Here is a 20,167-nt window from a genome sequence, read left to right on the forward strand (position 1 = left end):
ACATAACCACATGCCGCATCATCCCAACATGTAACATGTAAACATATATAGTTAAACATGTAAGTGCTTGTGTTGTCTTAACATAACCACATGCATACACATACATTATCCCACCATGTGGATATGTTTACATCACAGTAGCGGCATCCTGGAACATGAAGGACACACGCAGAAGGATANTTAACATAACCACATGCCGCATCATCCCAACATGTAACATGTAAACATATATAGTTAAACATGTAAGTGCTTGTGTTGTCTTAACATAACCACATGCATACACATACATTATCCCACCATGTGGATATGTTTACATCACAGTAGCGGCATCCTGGAACATGAAGGACACACGCAGAAGGATACCTAAAAGGCAATATGTAGATGCAGAAGTCCACTGCAAAATGGCAACATGTGACAACTTGGGATGAGAACAAGACAATACAAGCAGGTGAAGTTGAAGGCATGTAAACATGCTGGACAGCTTGGGACAGAACCCAAAGGAACTAGCACTAATGGCAGCACCAGTGATGTCAAAACTCTGTCCCATGTATACAAGGTACAAGGTACAAAGTAAGTTTATTGTCATTTTTCTTAAACGTCGTTTAAGAAGAAATGAAATTTTAAGGTGATCGTAAATCCTGCTACATATTTTGGCATTGAAGGAAGAGTTTAGGAGTCTCACAGCCTGGGGAAAGAAGCTGCTCTGTAGTTACTTCTGTACCTTTTTCCAGATAGCAGCAGGGTGAACTGACTGTGGCTAGGTTGGGTCTTTCTGTATCTTTTGGGCTCTGTGCAGACACCTCACTTCACTGAGGTCACTGATGCTCTGTAGATGGGAACCAGTGATGTTCTGAGCAGTTTTAATCATCTGATGTAGAGCCTTCCTGTCCTGGGCCATGCATGAGCCATGCCAGTTGGTGATGTTTCCAGTCAATATGCTTTCTGTTGCTCCTCTGTAGAAATTAACCAGGATCTTGCTCTGGAATTTAGCCTTCCTAAGTTTCTGTAGAAAGTAGAGCGTTTTCTGTGTTTTTTTAACCTGGGTGGTGATGTGCAATGACCAAGACAGGTTCTCAGTGATAGTAATTCCAAGGAACCTATAGCTGTTCATCTGCTCCACCTCAGCCTCACTGATGTAGACAGGGGTGTGTGTCTTTGCCTCCTTCTTTCTAAAATCAACAATCATCTCCTTGGTTTTACTGATGTTGAACAGTAGGTTGTTCTCTGTGCACCACTCTGCAAGATTGTTTATTTCCTCCCGCTATGAGCTCTCATCATTGTTTGTAATACAGCCAATGAATCTATCACCAGATAACTATTCTCGGAGATTACAGTTAAAGGTTTCTGTATTTACTTATTTTTTATTCTTTTTTTTTACATTTTTATTGAGCATTAACAATATACAATTGGCATTGACACCCATCCCACCTCCCACAACTGCTTCTGGTAACATACAAGACAGGTTGAAACAAAGAACAGGACTTGCATCAGGGCAAAAAAAGAAAGGAGAAAAACAAAACAAAACAAAAACCAAACAGAAAAAAAAAGAAAAAAGAGAAATTCATAATATCTCATTCTTCAGGCATAACGTCCAGAGTGTCTATAAGAGATAAGAGTGGTCTCCATATTTTGTCATCTAAAAGAACCTTAAAGAGAGAACCTCAGCTTTTCTAGTTTGACGCTGTACAGAACCTCTTTGATCCACCGATTATGAGATGGGGCGAAGTGAGATTCCAATTTAGAAGGATTAAGCGCCTGGCAAGAAGGGTGGCAAAGGCCAAGTTAAACTGGGAGCTCATTCTTGGGAGGGTTACCAAAAATTGCAGAAAGGGGATTAGGATCTATTCCTACACTGTAAGCTATCTGCAATGTATTGAATATTCCAGACCAGAAGGTTGCTAGTATTGGGCATGACCAGAACATATGGACAAGGATAATTGGGGACTGACCACATCTATTGCAGGTATTGTCTATGTGAGGAAATATTTTAGACAGTCTATGGTTAGTGTAATGAATTCTGTGTATGATTTTGCACTGGATCAGTCCATGCCTAGTGCAGACCGATGATTTATGAACTAGGTTAAGGATGTTGTTCCATTGGTCATCATATATGTTGATCCCCAGATCCTGTCCCCAAGCCTTTCTGGTTTGACAGGGGAAAACAGAGCTGACAGAATCCATGGAGTCATATATAGATGAAATATTCCCTTTCTGCACGGGGTCTACAGTAAAAAAAGTGTCAATTAATGTTTTTGAAGGGCAATTTGGAAAGTCAGGTTACTGTTTCTGAATGAAATGCCTAATTTGAAAAAAAAAATTAAAGAGATGAGATGTTGGTCACTGAAATTTAGTTGACAAGTCTGCAAAGGACATGAAAAGTCTCTTGTCATACAAGTCTTTCATTGTAGTTATGCCTCTATCAACCCAGAATCGAAAAGCAGAGTCAATGTTAGGCGGCTTAAAACTGTGAATTATTGGGCAAAAGCGAGGAAGATCTGTGCAAGCTAAAATGTTTTTTTGAATTCCCTGCGTATTTTGAGAGATTGGGAAACCACAGGGCTGATGCTGACGGTAGAGACAGACAGTGGAAGCCGGGAGCATAGTAATAACCTTAATGAAATCTGAGTAGAGGATGCCTCCATTTTGGCCCAAATAGGGCCACATGACGCTTTTGGAAGCTGCAGAACTTTCCTTTGTATATGCACTTGTTTACTGGCCCAGAGAAAAAATAGATTGCAATTTGTCCAAAGCTTTTGTAATTCGAACAGGGATGTGTTGGAAGAGATACAGAAATTCTGGAAAAACCAACATTTTGACCAAACCCACACAGCCTGCCAGGGACAACGGTAAAGTAGCCCATCTGTTAAAGTCCTCGATTTTTTTAAGCAAAGGTGCAAAATTACTGTTAAAGATATCTGCCAAGCATCTAGTGATAAAAATGCCCATATAGTTAAAACCTTGCCCCGGCACAAGTGAAAGGGAGATGAGATCATATAATTTGTTTGCACTGATGCTACTGGGGAGGAGTATAACATTTTAACCAATGAAATAAAACCAGGACCTAAACCAAATCTTTCCGTAATGTCAAAAAGATAATTCCATTTCACTCTGTCGAAGGCTTTTTCAGCATCCAACAACACTACCACCTCAGGGAGGCTGGAGCCAGGAATGTTAAGTAGGTTTAGGAGTCCTGTGTTGTGGAAAGAATACCTTTTCGACAGGATCTGATAGACCACATTAAGCAATGAAAAGAGCCTGTAGCTGCTGCACAGCAAGGGGTCTTTATCTTTTTTTAAAAAAATGATTGTAGCATTAGTCAGCATTGGAGGGAGATGGCCCTTAGACACTGCTTCATCATACAAATCCCGCAGAACAGGAAGAAGCGAGGGGGAACTTCTTGTAAAATTCGAGGGTGTAGAATCTCATTATTGGGCATCATTGGGCAATTAGCATCTCTATCATCGATTTCTAGCTGCTGACACTAATCGCTCTTTCTTAGGTGGGCTGTGTGTAATATTATATGGCCTCTTAAGTATGCCTTTAAAGTTCCCCATAGGGTCCCTCTTGACACATCAGGTGTGTCATTGATTTAAAAAAAATTAGGAAATGGTCTGCTTTAACGAATTTGTGAATAAGTCATCCGCGAGCAAATGTGAGTTGAATCTCCATTGTTTGGGAGTGGGGCTATGATTGACAAAATGTATGTCTAACGAAGTGGGGGCATGATCAGAAATTATAATATTGTGATATTCACATGAATATATTTCGGAAAGTAACCTGTTATCCAAGAGAAAAAAGTCTATACAAGAGTAAGTATGATGTACCTGAGAAATAAAAGAAAATGACTTTTTGTCTGGAACTGTATGCCTGCAAAGATCAGACAGGACCAGCTCTGCTGCAAAGGTACTTAACAGCCTGACTGATTTGGTTAGGGAGTAAGGTTTGGTTGAGGATCTGTCGAGAGCAAGATTTTGTAAAAAGTTAAAGTCCCCACCAATGATAATTTCTTAAGACTCAACGTTGGGTAAAGCAGCAAATAGCCTAGAGATGAAACGCTCCTCATCCCAGTTAGGTGCACAGATACTTGCTACTTGGTGGGAAACGAAACGAAACGAAACGAAACGAAACGAAACCAAACGAAACCAAACGAAACCAAACGAAACCAAACCAAAACAAAACAAAACAAAACAAAACAAAACAAAAACAAAAATCTAGAGAGAAAGGAATCAGTAATACAAAAAAACACACCCCTCCCCTTGCACACACACACCCGAAGCTCTCTTCCCACAAAAAACAAAAACATGTGACCACTGCACTCAGGTGCCTCGTTGTGGGCACTCTCCTGGAACCCCTTCGGCGTTTACTCCTCATATCTCTCTATCACACAGCAGCGGATTACAAGTGAACATATAAAGAACTCAGCAAGCAAGCAGCTTGCTTCACCCAGAAGCTGAAAATGGACGGTCTCAAAACATCTAAAAAAAATGGTAAACAAACACCTTCCCGTCAAACTAAATCCAAAACAGTGGACAGTTGCAAACGGAGAACAAAGCTGCCAGAACAACGTTATTAATGAAATGAAACAAACAGCATATCAGCACATACTTTTACCAGTATGGTAAAACAAATAGGTGGAGCCCATCGACCCCCCTGAGAGCCGATTATAAAAATGTTCCACTGTTTTAATGTAATTTTACCACCCTCAGAAATTAGGCTAGTTGAGACCAGTAAGGCACTGACCTGTGTTTCCGCAGGGTTTTAAGTGCAGTTCATGCTCACTTTTAACATCAGGGAAATGTCAAAACATTTGTCCAAATGAAATGATGTTAGCGGGCATTAGGGTAGATAGCGTTAGCTACTTGTTGGCATAAACACAACCTGGACGGTCCACAGACGGATTTACTGGGTCAGTTCCTGGCAGACTGGGTGTTCCGGCTCTTGTGTGTCACCAAAAACTGTTGGGCCTTCTTGCACTGAGGAGAGACGCCATCTGCGTCCATCTTCTGTCATGATGAACAGCTGCGCCGTGTAGAGCAGTAAGGGCTTGAGATTGTGGGTGAACAGCTGGAGCATAATCTCCATGTACTTGGTGTGCTGCTCCATCACTTAGAGACAATAGTTTTCATATATGTAGACTGGCTTGTCCGTGTGCTTGAGTTGGATGCGCATCCTTCAGGCAATCTGGATTATTAGTTCCTTCATCTGAAATTTGTGGAAATGTTTAATCGCAGCTCTGGGCTTCTCTTCCGGACCCAGCTCTGCCTCAATGCGCATTGAGCCCTGTCGAGCTCTGGCAGGGATGGGAGCACGTCTTTCTAAATTACTTTCACCAGAAGGTCTGAAAAAAATTGTTGTTGGTTGGGTGCCCTTGACTACATCGGATACTCCCAAAATCTGAAGGTCACATCGCCTGCTTCGTCCCTCCAAGTTGGTGAGTTTAGCCTTCAGTTTAATGTTGTCAGGGGTAAGGAGGTTAGCGATGGCTACAATGACTGCAGCTCGTTCATTCCAGATTCCAGATCGGAGATGTACTGTTTATGGTCTGTTACCATTGTCTGCATTTTGTCCAGTTTTGAATCTGTTCCTATAAGTTTATCTTCAAAGCAGATGGCTAGTGAGCCCGGGCCAGTCAGAGGTCCCCCTGCAGGTACGCTAACATCATAGCTAACGTAGCGTTGTCAATGCTAACCGGTGGATTTTCTGGATTTTTTGAGGTTTTGCTGGATCTAGTCATCATCTTGGGATGTACAGTTTGTTCACACACTCTTTTGTGAAACTTGGTAGAGATGTTGAGTAGTCAGGCTGAGTGAATTTGACAAAATTGATGCTGAGTGATGGGAGCTAAGGAAATCACAGCTACTCCATTCTGCCGGAAGTCCCAGGAAGCCCCTGAATTTAAATTTGTTTACCCTTCCTTTCTATAGTAAAATTCATGACATGGAATAAACATTCTGTAGGTGTGCAATTTTGCCTTTTTTTGTTACATTTACCACATACAAAAATGTTTTTGAGAATAGGGGACTGCCATCCATTAAACTTAACTACAACCAAATCAATCTAACCCAGTGTAGCTTGCTTCCATTAAAATAGTGCAGTGACAATCATCAGTGCTACTACAAAGATGTTTAACATTTGGGATCAATAAAGGTCATAGATTGCTGTCACCTCACAGTACCTTGGGTTACACAGAAAATACCTACTTTTCTACATATAGGTGCATTGAGCTATTTGTCAGATTGTCGTATTTTGAACTGGCAAGTACGGTAATTCTGACAGCACATGAAAGCAGCACAACGGCCTGGTCGGTCTCCTCTTCCCCATAGATAATACCTGCATCTTCAGCATCTAATGCCATGATTGTACCAAAGTGACTTTGGTAGTCCTGTGTGTTGTGAGAGAGGCCTGACAAATGTGTAGGCAGCAACAACAGTATGTAGGAATGCAGAAAAAAGACATAAGCAGCACAGTATATCTTCCTGTTCCACATATCTCCCTCCATGGCATGATGGTCAGAGAATGACAGGCACCACTGGGTGCTGGGCTGGAGAGAGAGCCTGGAAATGGAAAGTGGTCTGTATGTGTGTGGTGATGTCTCCAAGCCCGGATGGTAATTGTCAGGGTTTGGCAGGGCAATCAGTTCCATGCCACTGAGCGCCACGTCTCAACATGTTCTACAGCAACTCTCAGTACACACACACACACACACACACACACACACACACACACACACATGCACGTACACATACACACATTCCAGATGCCTGACCCCCCACACCTGTTCACTGGTGTGAGACAGAAGTAAGAACCCTGTTCCCCACTGCCTTTGCGCCTTTGCTCAGTGGAACAAAGGAACAACCTCCTACACACACTCACAAACACACACACACACACACACACACACACACACACAGTATACACAGTATGTCAAGGCTGAAGATGCTTTATCCTCAAATAACTGCATTCAAGTTCGATCTCAACACATACTCCAGCTGAACACACAGTGAACACACATCAGCTGCACTCAGCTCTTAAATCCTGTCCATCACACACATATGAACCACACCAATTGCATACAGCAGGTTTCCATTACAGACATGCACAAAACTGTTTGAAATGTTGATAAAACAAAATTGTGAGATGACTGTGTTTCCACTGAGTGATGTTCTGCAACTTCTCCTCTGGGGATAACATTCCAAGAAGCATGGTGATGGATGTTCAAAACATTAGCAGCTTTATTTCTACTGTAGCCACCACACTAGCCGTCATTATTTCCAATCCAAGGCCACGTAGGCGTGTTATGCGAGCTCACATGTACGAGCCCCTTATACATGGGAGCGGCCACATATTAGGGATTTCTGGGAGGTTTTCCCAGAGGAATTGTGGATTCAAAACTTCCGGATGATCCGCTCAACTTTTGAGATTATGGGTTACGTTATGTGATGCATTAACACCTCTTGTAGTGCCTGCTGCATCATGAGGGAGCCAGTTCCACAAGCACATAGCCATAGCATCATGTGACCTATAAAAGCCAAAAAAGTGATTCCATTGCAATTTTGCAAATTTGGCTTTTTTGAATTGCCTGTAAAACCACCTCATGTGAACCTAAAAACTTTTTTGTGATAAATGGGAGTTTTTAAATAATGATTAGGTGTATTATATGTTCGCAAGTTCAATTTGAGGGTCGACAGAAACCCGCCTATTATCTCAACTTGCAGTCTACATAAAGAGAGAAAGTAACATACACAGTTGTGAAGATATCATACAATAAATAACCTACCCTGCCTGTCTATGGCAGGAAGATAGAGGACGGAGATTCTGTGATAAAGCCAGGGGCTGGACAGCCATTGCAACCCAACAAAAGATGTTACATAGCTGCATCCATTGTCTGTTATTTCAAAAGGGAAAACAGACCATTTGCCTTATTGTTGAGATACATGTAACCTGTAAATAGACTGAATCAGCGAGTTTTCATGAAGGTGATGGATGACTAAAGGTCAGTAACTGAAAGGATCCATCTACTGGGGCAGGCAGAGCCCTCTCACAGCTGAACAGGAGACTATCTTGGTGAATACACTGATTACAATGACAGTAATGCCATCTGTTAGAGGGAAATTGAAACCCAAATAAAGACAAGGAAATTCCAATTAGTATGATTTCAGTCTGACTGACATTTTCATATTTCAAAAATCCAGGTGTAGTTGGACTAATACAATAATGAAACATTTGCTAACATAATGTAAATGCACTGAAAAGGTCAGCAGCATATATTCCCTTATTCACTATAATGTAAAAAATATTTATTACAGTACTGATTTGAAATTCTGTCACCAAGCTGTTTCTGAGAAGGTTATTTGGATAGTCCGTCTGTGATTTTCCACAGTTACAATTTTTTTCTCGGAGAACATATATTACACATTTTGTAGCAGTATTTTGAATCCATCCATCCAAGTTGTCTTGTAGTCTGTTATGTGTGCGTTGTCTGAGAGTTACATTTGATTTGAATGTACTATGACATGGTTTTGAATGGTGAGTTTTGTATGAACTTTAAAATTGGAATTTTGTAGGATGTGTAGTTATGCACTTTTGTTTAGATTTTTGGGAAACTGAGCATAATTTCAAGCAATTTTGCTAAACTTTGTTTGAACAGAATAGGTATACTGTGCCCGAAATCAGCGAAAATCAATTTTTTTTTAATATATTTGATGTATCTAAAGGAGTGTGCTTCCTACACAGAGCACTTATACTACAATAGTGTATATTTTTGTTGAGTCAAGTTATATACTCATGAGGTGATACACTTAAATTGGTGTATTACAACATTCTCCTCCCAACTCATCACCTGTTGTAGCTTTGCAGTGTACCGCCACGTCTATATATTACATTTTGGGTATCCTTCTGCATCTGCTGTTTACGTCCCAGGATACCGCTACCGTGATGTCAACAAATGTACAAGGCTGGATGACACTGCTCTTGCTTAAGTTAAGACAACACAGGCACAAGGCAACTAACGCCAGGAAGTCAATAGCCATACATCCTGGCATGGATGCTTGGAATTAGGGAAGGGAGGCACATGGTGTGGTGTAGAAAAAAAAAAAAAAAAAACTTCCCACCTGCCCTACATGCACCCTCCTGCTCCTTATATTACATTGTTACAGGCAGTGTTTCAACATGACACCATTCTGTGGCGTATCATGCGCATGCAATAGATTCTGTCTTTCTGTGTTAAGTAATCCCGCCTGTCTGTGCCGCCTGTCTGTGTATCAAGCTGATGGTGCTTTCCTGAGGTGTATAATACCAAAGCAAACGGTTCTATTCTCAACTGATCCCGTGCAGGGGCGTATCATGCTGATGCGAAAGTTGGTTCTTGGCTTTCTATGCCAATCACTGTCAAAGTGGTGATATTTAATGAAATTATAATGAGAACGTGCTGTGTATTAATAATACAGCAGAGATTCTAATTAGCTGCATGTATTTTTCTTTGTCTTTTACCATGTACTATGATTTGATAAAGTCTTGTAGCAGAAGACGTCAGTAATCCTCTCGACATACAGAGGCAGTAAACAGCTCCTCCCTCACATGAACAACACTGTTATTTCATCACAAGACAAAAACGCACAGACTCAGATTTGTGAATCAGTCACAAATCATCACTCATTGTGGACCCATATGCTGTTGACAGAAAATCAGTCGCTGTTAGCTGAATTGTGGCTAACCTTTCACAAACGAGGCGGCCATTGTGAAACTAATGACTCTAAACACAACAGCATCGCCGTTTTGACAGCGCAACACTGTCACTAAGTCAACATCATCAAAATGTGTTTATGAGAGTCACACACTTGTCTGACTGCAGGATGTGTGTGTGTGTGTGAGCGTGAGTGTGTGTGGGAGGCATAAGAGTGTGCATACAAACATGTTTGTATATTGGTCCACCCACACACACAAACACAGACACAATATGACAAGAGATATATTCCACCGCATCAGAGAAACATAATGGCTTACACACGGCAGTGTGTTCAACCAGCTTCCCCTCTACCAACTAGCTATGTAATCACATGACCTGTCCAAGCCTTCTACTTTGTGACCAACTACAACAATGAAAGGACTGTCGGACTCTATCTCGCTCATCACTATTCTCACAGTTGCTAGAAAACTTAATTTTGAATTTACAGTCAGTATTCATTGCTGGCTGTGCTGAGAGTAAAGTTACCACTAAGAAAAGTCAACCAGAGGCCAATACTGCTAGCATTAGAAGCTAACGATGTAAACCATTATCTTAGATGCATTTCAGTGAAAAATCTGTCCATTTAGAGAACTGGTTAAAATGTTGCCTTTTGCCTGTGTGACAGCAGCAGTGATGGGTCCGGCCGTTCTCATTCCCAACACATTAAATAGCGGCAGTTACAGTGCTTTTGGCGTAAGTGTGTAACGCCAAAAGGCACCTTTCATGTGTACATGATTCGCCCCCGGACACCATTAGTTGAGAACACTGCTGGACATAACCATTCCTGGTGCTATTACATGCCATCGCTATCTGCCATGTCAGCCTGATAGGCGAATAAGAAGCGTCACTTGACGGAACCTGTCATGTGTCACATGACACCTGGCAGAACGGTTGGGAGGGGCAGTGGATAGGCCCAACAAAACCGGACTTTCATGTGGCAGTCTGGTGTTGGCTCCCCATCTGAATGTGATGTTTTCCCTAATCCCTGCTAGCATGTGTGTTTGTTGAAGTTCTAGTGTTGATTGCCATGTGCTGATGTTGTCTAAACATCACAACATACCACGTCATTCCAACACGTGCATTTGTTGACATCACAGTACAGCGTAAATAGCAGACACTGAAGGATACCTAAAACATAATATGTAGATGCATAAGCCCACTGCAAAGCGGTATAATGTGACAAGTTGGGATGAGAACATATTGGTATGTCATAAGCCTGCTAGCCACGAATGCTGACATTAGACAAACACACAAACACTGCTCATTCCTTACGTATTTTCTTGAGAAGTTTTTGGTTTTGTTCAAAAAGTGATAAAACACCACTGTTCAAACTAGAGCCTCATGTCCACTCCAACAATCTTGTTTAAGACAACACAAGCGCTTACATGTTTAACTATATATCTTTACACTGTTAAAATGACAACAGAAATACAACAATTTTGCTGGTTTTAGATATCTGCAATCCACATCAGAAGCCAGTTTTCTCTCCAGAAGGGACTGCTGTTGTTAGCACTATGTCATAGTGATTGAGCCTATAGTGATTCCAGATCATAAAATTCTGGTATGGATTAATTTGTTGCCTTTGAAGATTCTCAGTCATTTAAGTGGCAACTCTTTTCAGTAATGAAGATACAAACCACTTCTAGGTGTCATAAGCAGTAATAAGGCATATTTTCTTATCAAAAGCATTTTAATGCACTAAAACTGGTATTTCCAGATTACAAAGAATCTCAGAAGAGATGCTTGAAGGCAGCATCAGTACAGCATTCTGTATTAAGAATGTCATCTTGATTGCTTGCTTGACCCCATTATGTTACCACTTGCTTCAAACCTGTGTAAGACATTCCTCAGGCTTCATGAAAAGCCCATTTGATTCATTTTTGTGTTCTAAGTGAAGGTAACATTGTTGGTTCTGTTATGCACTACACACTGAGATTAAGCACATCTACTTGCCTATTGCTGATGATTACAGCCATGCTTATCTGTGTGCACATGCACACAAGTACATGTTCTCAAGCATGAATGTTCAGCTGGGCTATTTTCAGCCGACTATCATTATCTTTGTTCTCAAGTGGATCTCTCATATGTTAATTCTGCTGATGGAGGCTCTGGTAAAGTAATTGTTAAGCTTGTTGAGTTTGACAGTTTGCCTTGTTGTGTTTGTGGCAGACTTGCTCTCATTAAGTACACACTTAACACAAAAATGTGTGCTACATGGCTTGTTTATTTTTGCTCAGTCTGTAATAAAGACTTCAGTCATGTCTCTTTCAAATTGAAACCATATGGCATCAACTTCAAGTTCCATCTTAACATCACAAAGAGAGACACACACTGCATTTATGGCCATCTAGATAGAACTCACAGGTCCTAATATAAGCTGGTAATGCATGCGTATGACTGCTTCATGTCACTTTTTAACTTACATACAACTTTAGCGTCCAGGGACACACCACTAATTCTCTGTCTGGTGTTTGAGAAAGCATCACTGACAAAAAGCCAATCACAGCTGCATATGTGACATGTTTTCTGACTCTGGATGCAGACTGATTGATGGTCAGCTCATTCAGTAGAGCTCTTGGCAGGTGTTTGAGTTCACTGTGGTTTACAGTGTCTGCATAAGAGATTTACAAGAGAATGGCCATGAACATGCTGTTGTCTGTATTTGCTTTTGTGTGTCTTGGTCTATTTTTCTCTTTCACATGTAGTTGGAACATTTGCACAACACTGAGCAGAGCGAGGAGCAACACACAAACTGATAGGTCTGAAAAGTTTCCACTAGCTGTTCAACAGCCTTTGTTAGTTTCCTGTTTCAGTTCATTTTAGATTTTAGTTCCAGTTGAGTTTTAGGTATTTAGCACATTTCAAACCATCTTGTTAATACGTAAACTGGTCTGATGTTTTAAGGCACAGTGTGGTAAACTTTCCTCCATCTAATCAGTGGGGGAATTTCCCTGCATCCCCCACAGCAAAACACCACCAAATGATCATACACTGGCTCTTGGGGCTGTTGCTCAAGCTTAAGGCTGTATTATTGCATTTTCATCTTTTCTGTCAACCCTGCTGCATCAAACACTATAACTATGCAGTGCTGATTAAATATAAATCAAGAATATATTACCGCACTGCCTTTGTCTCCCTCAAAATGTTTTTAGAAATGTATTTTTACACCCCATTTTTCTGCAATGTCAAAAGTTTGTGGATAGGAAGTGGGCACCACACTGCTTCCTGCACATTGAAAATCGAGGCCAAATAGACAGCCCATTCTCATTCCACACTGGCAAAATAGCGCCACTGTCAGTGCTTTTTGGTGTAAGTATGCGATGCCAAAAGGCACCTCTTACATGTGCAAGAAACACTGCTGCACAGCATTAGCTGAGAATGCAGCCGGACAAAACTGGTCACGATGTTATTATACGCTACCTGACCGGATGGCCAGAGGACACCCCGCATGTCTGCCAGATATGCACAAGGACATTGTCACCTGACAATGTGGCTGGATAGAACCACGTGCCCATGTAACACATCAGGACAGCATCAGGTTGAAATGCTGTTGGTAACAACTTGATATAAGGAGCATGAGGGCCCCTTTAGTGCGGCTGGGAGGGATGGTGGATGAGTCCAATACACCCACACTTGGATGTGGGAATCCTGTGTTCACTTCCTATCTGAATGTGATGTGTTTTTTTTTTCTATACCTTACCATGTGCTTCCTTCCCCTAATCCCAACCATCAGTGCGAGCATGTCCATTTGTTGACATCCTGGTGTCAGTTGCCATGTGCTTTGTTGTCTAAACATGCACATGGTGAAGCTTCACCCCACCACGCATTTTGTTGACATAACAATACTGGCGCAAGTCAACGGCAAAAGCAGCAACATGTGACCAGTGGGATGAGAATCTGTTAAATAAAGGAGATCAAACATTAACACTAAGCAGCACCGATCAAATATAATCGAAGATTCTTTTACCGAGTTGCATATTTCTTGCTTCGAATGTTTTCAGAAATATATTTTTGCTTGCTGTTTTAACTGGAATACGAGACCTGCCTGGCTGCCATTGTTTCACATAGACCACTCTGCATTATGTCAGGTGCGCTTCATTCTGGTAGTTGTAGGTTTGCTAACTCTCCAGTAAAAGTGTCCTTTTTCTTGGTTTTCTTTGGTCATGTAGCACAATTTTAAAAGTATTTGCATTTTTCTTCTCAGGGACAACATAGTTTTATGTGAGGGCCTCTGGTGGTGAAATACTTCTTTAAGTCAGTTTGTGCCTGTTTTGATTCAGCTTTGATTCAAACATTATTCTGGCCATGGGTCAGTGGAGCTCTGCATTCACACTCAGCATTATAATAATCATATACTGAAGTGTAGCTGTTGGATATCTGAGGACATGTCTAAAATTTCCAACTCAATGACTCTTAGTTTGAACAAAAGGCTGCAATGTGGGTCAAGTTCTGTTCTGTATTTTCCAAGTGGTCCACGAAGACCCTGCAGTGTTGGATATGTTCATCTGTCTGTGTGTCCTTTTGTCTCTGTCCATCAGCGGTCACTAGTCTCCATGCAGTCCATGAAGTCCCAATCTGCCTCCTCTTCATTCTATCCCACATTGAACCCAGACTCTGATTAAATAGGCTGACAGTCTGAGAAAGAAAATCATTTTACAATGTGTTTAGTCTAGCCAGTGCTGTCTGAATGTGTTAACACAAGCTGTTTATACAACTACATCTACTTTATCACAAGAGGGGTTTGTCTTATTTTGCACATGTACAAAAGGCATTCGGATGACAAACTGTAACTTCAAGCATTTATTAACTTGCAGGGAACATACAGGTTAGCTGTTGCTTCAGGAAGGCAAACTTCTCACACTGAGACTGCGCAGATAAAAGGAAACAAAAAGTGTGCTCTAGACCAATCACAGTCAAGCATCATTCAGCAACCCATAGGGGCGCTTGTTGATAAATCGTAGATTTAACATTACGAATGACAAACCTTTGCTTATATATTCTATGAGAATACTACATCCCCCTTCTTTTGATAAAGACCAAGGCATATATTTCAGATTGCAGTCCTTGTAGGTTACCAGTATGGTATAAACAACCATATCTAACATACAGTCCTGCTCACCATTATTGGCACCCCTTCATTTTTTGCATAATCTCTACAATATCTTCAGAAATAAATGGAAATGTACCAAATTTATATCATCAGGATCTTTTCATTGGAGGTCCAAAGTAATTTAACAAAGGAAATTGTTTTTTCAACTTACATATTGTAATTTCAAAGAAGAACAGCAAACACAGCATGTGCAGCAATATTGGCACCCCTCTTTAATATTTGGTTGCACACCCTTTGGCAGTGATGACAGCTTCCAAACGTTTCTTGTAGCAGTCTATAAGCTTCTTACACTTCTCAGCTGGTATTTTCTCCCACTCTTTCTTTGCAAATTGTTCAAGCTCTTGAGCGTTTGCAGGTTTCTTTTCCCCTATGGCAGATTTCAGCTCATACCAAAGATTTTCAATCAGATTGAGATCAGGACTCATTGCTGGCCATTTTAAAACAGTCCATTTTTTCCTTTTCAATCATTCCTGCATGCTTTTGGATGTGTGCTTTGGGTCTTTGTCTTGCTGGAGGACCCATGATCTTCGACTCAAACCAAGTTTTCTAACACTGGGTAGGACATGTCACTCTAGAATGTCTTGATAATTCTCTGATTTCATGATTCCTGTGATACGATCAAGGCCTCCAGTACCAGATGCAGCAAAGCAGCCCCACAGCATTATGGATCCTCCACCATGCTTAACTGTTGGGAGGGTGTTCTTTTCCTTGTAAGCTTCATTGCACCGTCTGTAAACAAACTGTTGGTGTGCATTGCCAAACAGCTCTATTTTTGTTTCATCTGTCCACAGAACATTTTCCCAGAAGGATTGTGGTTTGTCCAGGTACTCCTTGGCAAAGATTATTCCTTTTTATGTCTTTGCTTCAGGAATGGTGTTTTCCTTGGCCTTCGCCCATAAAGCCCTGTTTGGTTTAATGTGCGGCGTATGATACTTGTTGAAACCATGACCCCAGACTGTTCCAGTTTGGCCTTCAGGTCTTTGGATGCTTGATGTGGTGTTTTTTCCACCATTCGCACCAACCTTCGAAGACTTCTGTCATCAATTTTTCTCTTCACCCCACGTCCAGGGAGGTCCTTGACAGTTACATGCTTGTGAAACTTCTTAATCACATTACGCACCTTTGAAACAGGGATACCAAGGTCTTTGGAGATGGCCTTATACCCTTTGGGGGTCTTGTGTTTGCGAATTATTGCACTTCTGATGTCCTCAGACAGCTCCTTTGTCTTCACCATTGTGACAAAGGAACAGGGGATAACAGGTGGCTTTTTAAAACACGGAAGTCATCGTTCATTGGTTATTTCATGTCACATGGGCACAGACAATTTATCACAGGTGATTCTCATTTGTGATTTACCAAAGGTGAGTCACAATGTGTTTCCATAGTGATTTACAGGAAAGGGTGCCAATACCAGTCACACAGCACTCTATAGAAAAAAAATGTTTCACTTGATTCATTTTTTTCAGAAGATATTCCACATTATGTACTTGAACTTCATGGGTGCCAATAATGGTGAGCAGGACTGTATAGCTATGGTACAGCAAAACCAAACATCAGCAATAAAACAGTATTTCACATAACTAAGTTTTTCTTATTTTCTTCTTTCTTAAGGGCAGCAATCCGCCTGCACCCTTTTACATATTTTAGTCCAGAACAATTCTAGGTTTGACGTCCCGTTCATATCTTGTCTGATAAGAAACAGTCTAAGGGGTTGCCTCACTTATGGTCGGTGAGGTGTGTGGTGCATGTTGCATGTTGTGATCAGGCTGTTGCGTGTTTCTTTTGTGTCAAGGAGGTGATGTCTGTTACGTCTGTATTCTTGTCCTTCAGGTGTGCGTATTTGATATGATCTGTCAGTGTCAGCTGGCTGGATGACAGCTGCTGGTTTCCAATAACCATGCTCCTGGAATAGGATGCTTTGTTCTCTGTGCAGCAGTGACATCGGCTTGGCTGACCTGTCTTGTATTTTTTCTGGTGTTGCTTCTGTTGAACTCTGCTGGAGTGAACACCTCTTTGGCTGATCACCTTGGGCTGCAGCTGCTGGTGGGTGCTAGGTAGGACGGAGCGTAAGCAACGACTCATAAGCAGCTGAGCTGGTGATCTCAAGTTGTCAAGTGGAGTGTTGCAATGCTTTAGGAAACTCAGGTAGGGATCTCTCTTGTCACCTTTGGCTTTTTTCAGGAGTGATTTGGTGATCTGCACAGATTTTTCTGCAAGACCATTGCTCTGAAGATAGTGTGGGCTGGTGGTGATGTGTGTGAACTCCCAGGTGCTGGCAAAGCTTTTGAACTCATAACACTTGTATTGAAGGCCATTATCTGATATAACGGTGTCTGGTATGCCATGTCTGGGGAACATTGCTTTCAGACTATGTATCACAGCAGAAGCTGTTGTGCTGTGTAGCTTGTCAAGTTCAAAGTACCAGCTGTAATAGTCTACTGTGGTTACATAGTTCTCATTGTTCCACATAAACAGATCAGTGGCAACTGTTCTTTCGTGTTGGAGGGCCTGTGTTAGAGGCAGGTGGGACACTTACCAACCATTTCTTCGATCTGCTTGTTCATCCCGGGCCATAATAGGATGTCACAGGCTCCCTGCTTGAATTTTCGATGCCCATGTGACCTGCATGTGTTCAGGACAACATTTCTGGACGTAGTGATATGGGAATGATGATTTTCTCACCCTTGAATATGATGCTGTTCATCTGTGAAAGTTCATCTTGGTGGTTCCAGTATTCTGCTATGCTCTGAGGGCATATTCTCCTCTCGTCCGGCCATCAGTCTGCGAGTTTTTTCCTTAGTAGCATTAACTACGTGTCTTTTTCAGTCTCTGCTCTTTTTAGCTTTGTGTCACTGACAGGTAAGCTGCTGTACACTATATGCACCTGCAAGTCCATGCCCTCTCTGAGGCTGTTGTCCTGGTCAGACAGTGATTCCCTGGAAAGGGTGTCTGCAACAGGAATATCCCTGCCTGGTTTGTGGATGATGGTGAAATCGTACCTCTGACGTTGAAGTATCATCCTCTGTAGCTTTGGAGGCACATGTGAGTGGCTTTCGCATGATGGACTCTAGTGGCTTATGGTCACTTTCCACAATGATGTGGCAGCCATAAACATTCTGATGGAAGCGCTTGCATCCAGAACAGAAATGCCATATAGCTCTTTTTCAATTTGGGCATAATTGACTTTGCTGTCTCTTAGTCCTGCAATAGGACTGCACCTAGTCCATACTTAGATGCGTCAATTTGAAGTCTGAGCTCTTTACTGGGAGCATAATATGTCAGAACTGGGCCTGGTTCTTGTGTGATGAGGTCTTTCATCTTTCTGAATGCTTTGTCTGAATACTTTGATGTCTGAGAGCATAGGGGCGAATTTTGACAAGTAGTTCACCATACCAAGAATCGTTTCTAGCTCACCTTTGTCTTTGGGTGGCTCTCGCACTGCTGCAATCTTGGCTGGGTCGGGCTTGATTCCATCCTTTGTTATGCAGTGCCTAAAGTAGCAGACCTCTGTGGCACTGATTTTTCTCTTCTTTGGGTTGAGCTTAACCCCTTGCTCTCTGGAGCGCTGCAGCATAGCGGGGAGGTTTTTGTCATGCTCTTCTTTGTTTCTGTCGTAGATGAGGACATCATCAACTATTGCCATGACACCCTGTAGACCTCCATAAGTCTCATTGACTTTACGCTGAAACTCAACCCGGGCAGATTTCAGGCCAAAAGGTAGGCGGAAGAATCAATACCGTCAAAACAAAGTGTTGAAAGTAGTCAACTTAGATGACTCTTCTGTGAGCTTTATGGCCCATTAGCCTGACCTGGCATCCCTGACGCTGAAATAACCTCCCAGCTTGGATTTAATGTTGTTGAGAGTAGGTAAGGGGTAATTTGGTCATTTGATTACCTTATTTAAGCCTTCTGGGGTGGAGACACACTCAACTTTCCTGTGCATGGCTTCTCTGCTGCCACCATCGAATTGACCCATTCAGTTGGCTCAGTGACTTTCACAATGATCTGTTGTTTTTCCATGTTTTGTAGCCCTTCTTTTAGGTGGTCACATAGTGCAAGGGGAACATGCCTTGGTGGGTGGACCACTGGTGTTGCGCTGGGGTCAATATGGATTGTGCACTCACCAGGAATTAATAGAAATTCCTTTGAAAACTTCTGCAAACTCCTCCCAGATGTCTTTGTTACAGACAGTATGAGTTTGATGAGCCCAAAATCCAAGCATGCTTGTAATCCTTCCTAACACTGGGGGTGCCTTTGTGTCAATGATGTGGACTTTCACCATTAACTGGGTGTCCTTGTATTGAAATTTAATGTTGCACTTGCCTCTGACAACTAGCTGCTCACCACCATAGCCATAGAGTGGGCGAGTTGAGGGCTGTAGGACATGCTGTAACCCCATTTTTTTGAACACACATGTGGGAATGACATTAGCTGAAGCCCCAGCGTCCAACCTTAAGCTGACTTTTGTCAGCTTTAAGTTGGCGATGTCTATTGCTTTGTCCAGCGTTACCTCGGAGCCGACGTTTAGCAGCTTCTCCCTCAGTCTGGGTGAATGTATCCCAAAAACCACACGGTCTCTTATGATTTCTTCACTATTAGCATAGTTACAATATTTTACAAGCAGTCTCAAATCTGTCACAAACTGCCCAAAGGGCTCATTAACTCCTTGTATTTTTTCATGGAATTTGTAACTGGCAAATATGATGTTTGTCGCACCACCACCATCTACTCTATGTAATACACTACTCATCTACTCTATGTAATACACTGATTATTGAAAAGTGCTTCAGTACCACCTCCAAAAACCTGAATTGTCCCTTTAACATGTCTCCCACACACAACCATCATTCTATCATATGACCAAATCAAGCTCCACACTGTGGTTACATGCTGAGGTTGATTTGATCTGTTTTGATTTGTAGTTTGCTATGGCGACAGCAGGACATGTAGATGCAGCAGCCTATGGCTTCTCAAATCCTTGCTACTTTTTTTGCTCTGTTTTGCTCTATTTTTCTATTTTTTCTACACCATGGCCTCTTCTGCTGAAGTATGACTTTTCTACCACAGAGAAGCACTTATCAACATCAGAAAAAGTTGTGGGGGGCCTGGACTGAATGCAGCAATCTGTGAACCTGTTAACTGTTAACCCCTAACATCCTAGATCAAGCTGTTACACTGGATGGGCGCGAGTTTGTCATAATAATGCTTCAGAACATCATTCAGATACATTTGTAAAAGTATCAATACTGCACTAAAAGTCAAAAGTTTAGTTTAGTTTTAGTTTAGTTTAGTTTTTATTCAGTCATGACAACACCAAATATTGTACACAGTAT

At 41.7% G+C, this 20,167-nt stretch overlaps 1 long non-coding RNA gene across 1 annotated transcript in view; it reads left to right on the forward strand.

Annotated features, from left to right (window-relative positions):
* The window catches only part of LOC121958383, a 275,960-nt gene that overhangs the window by 110,099 nt on the left and 145,694 nt on the right, over positions 1–20,167 (forward strand). The window lies entirely within an intron of this gene.

This window comes from Plectropomus leopardus, chromosome 19, assembly GCF_008729295.1.
Source record: "Plectropomus leopardus isolate mb chromosome 19, YSFRI_Pleo_2.0, whole genome shotgun sequence".
Taxonomy (NCBI): domain Eukaryota; kingdom Metazoa; phylum Chordata; class Actinopteri; order Perciformes; family Serranidae; genus Plectropomus; species Plectropomus leopardus.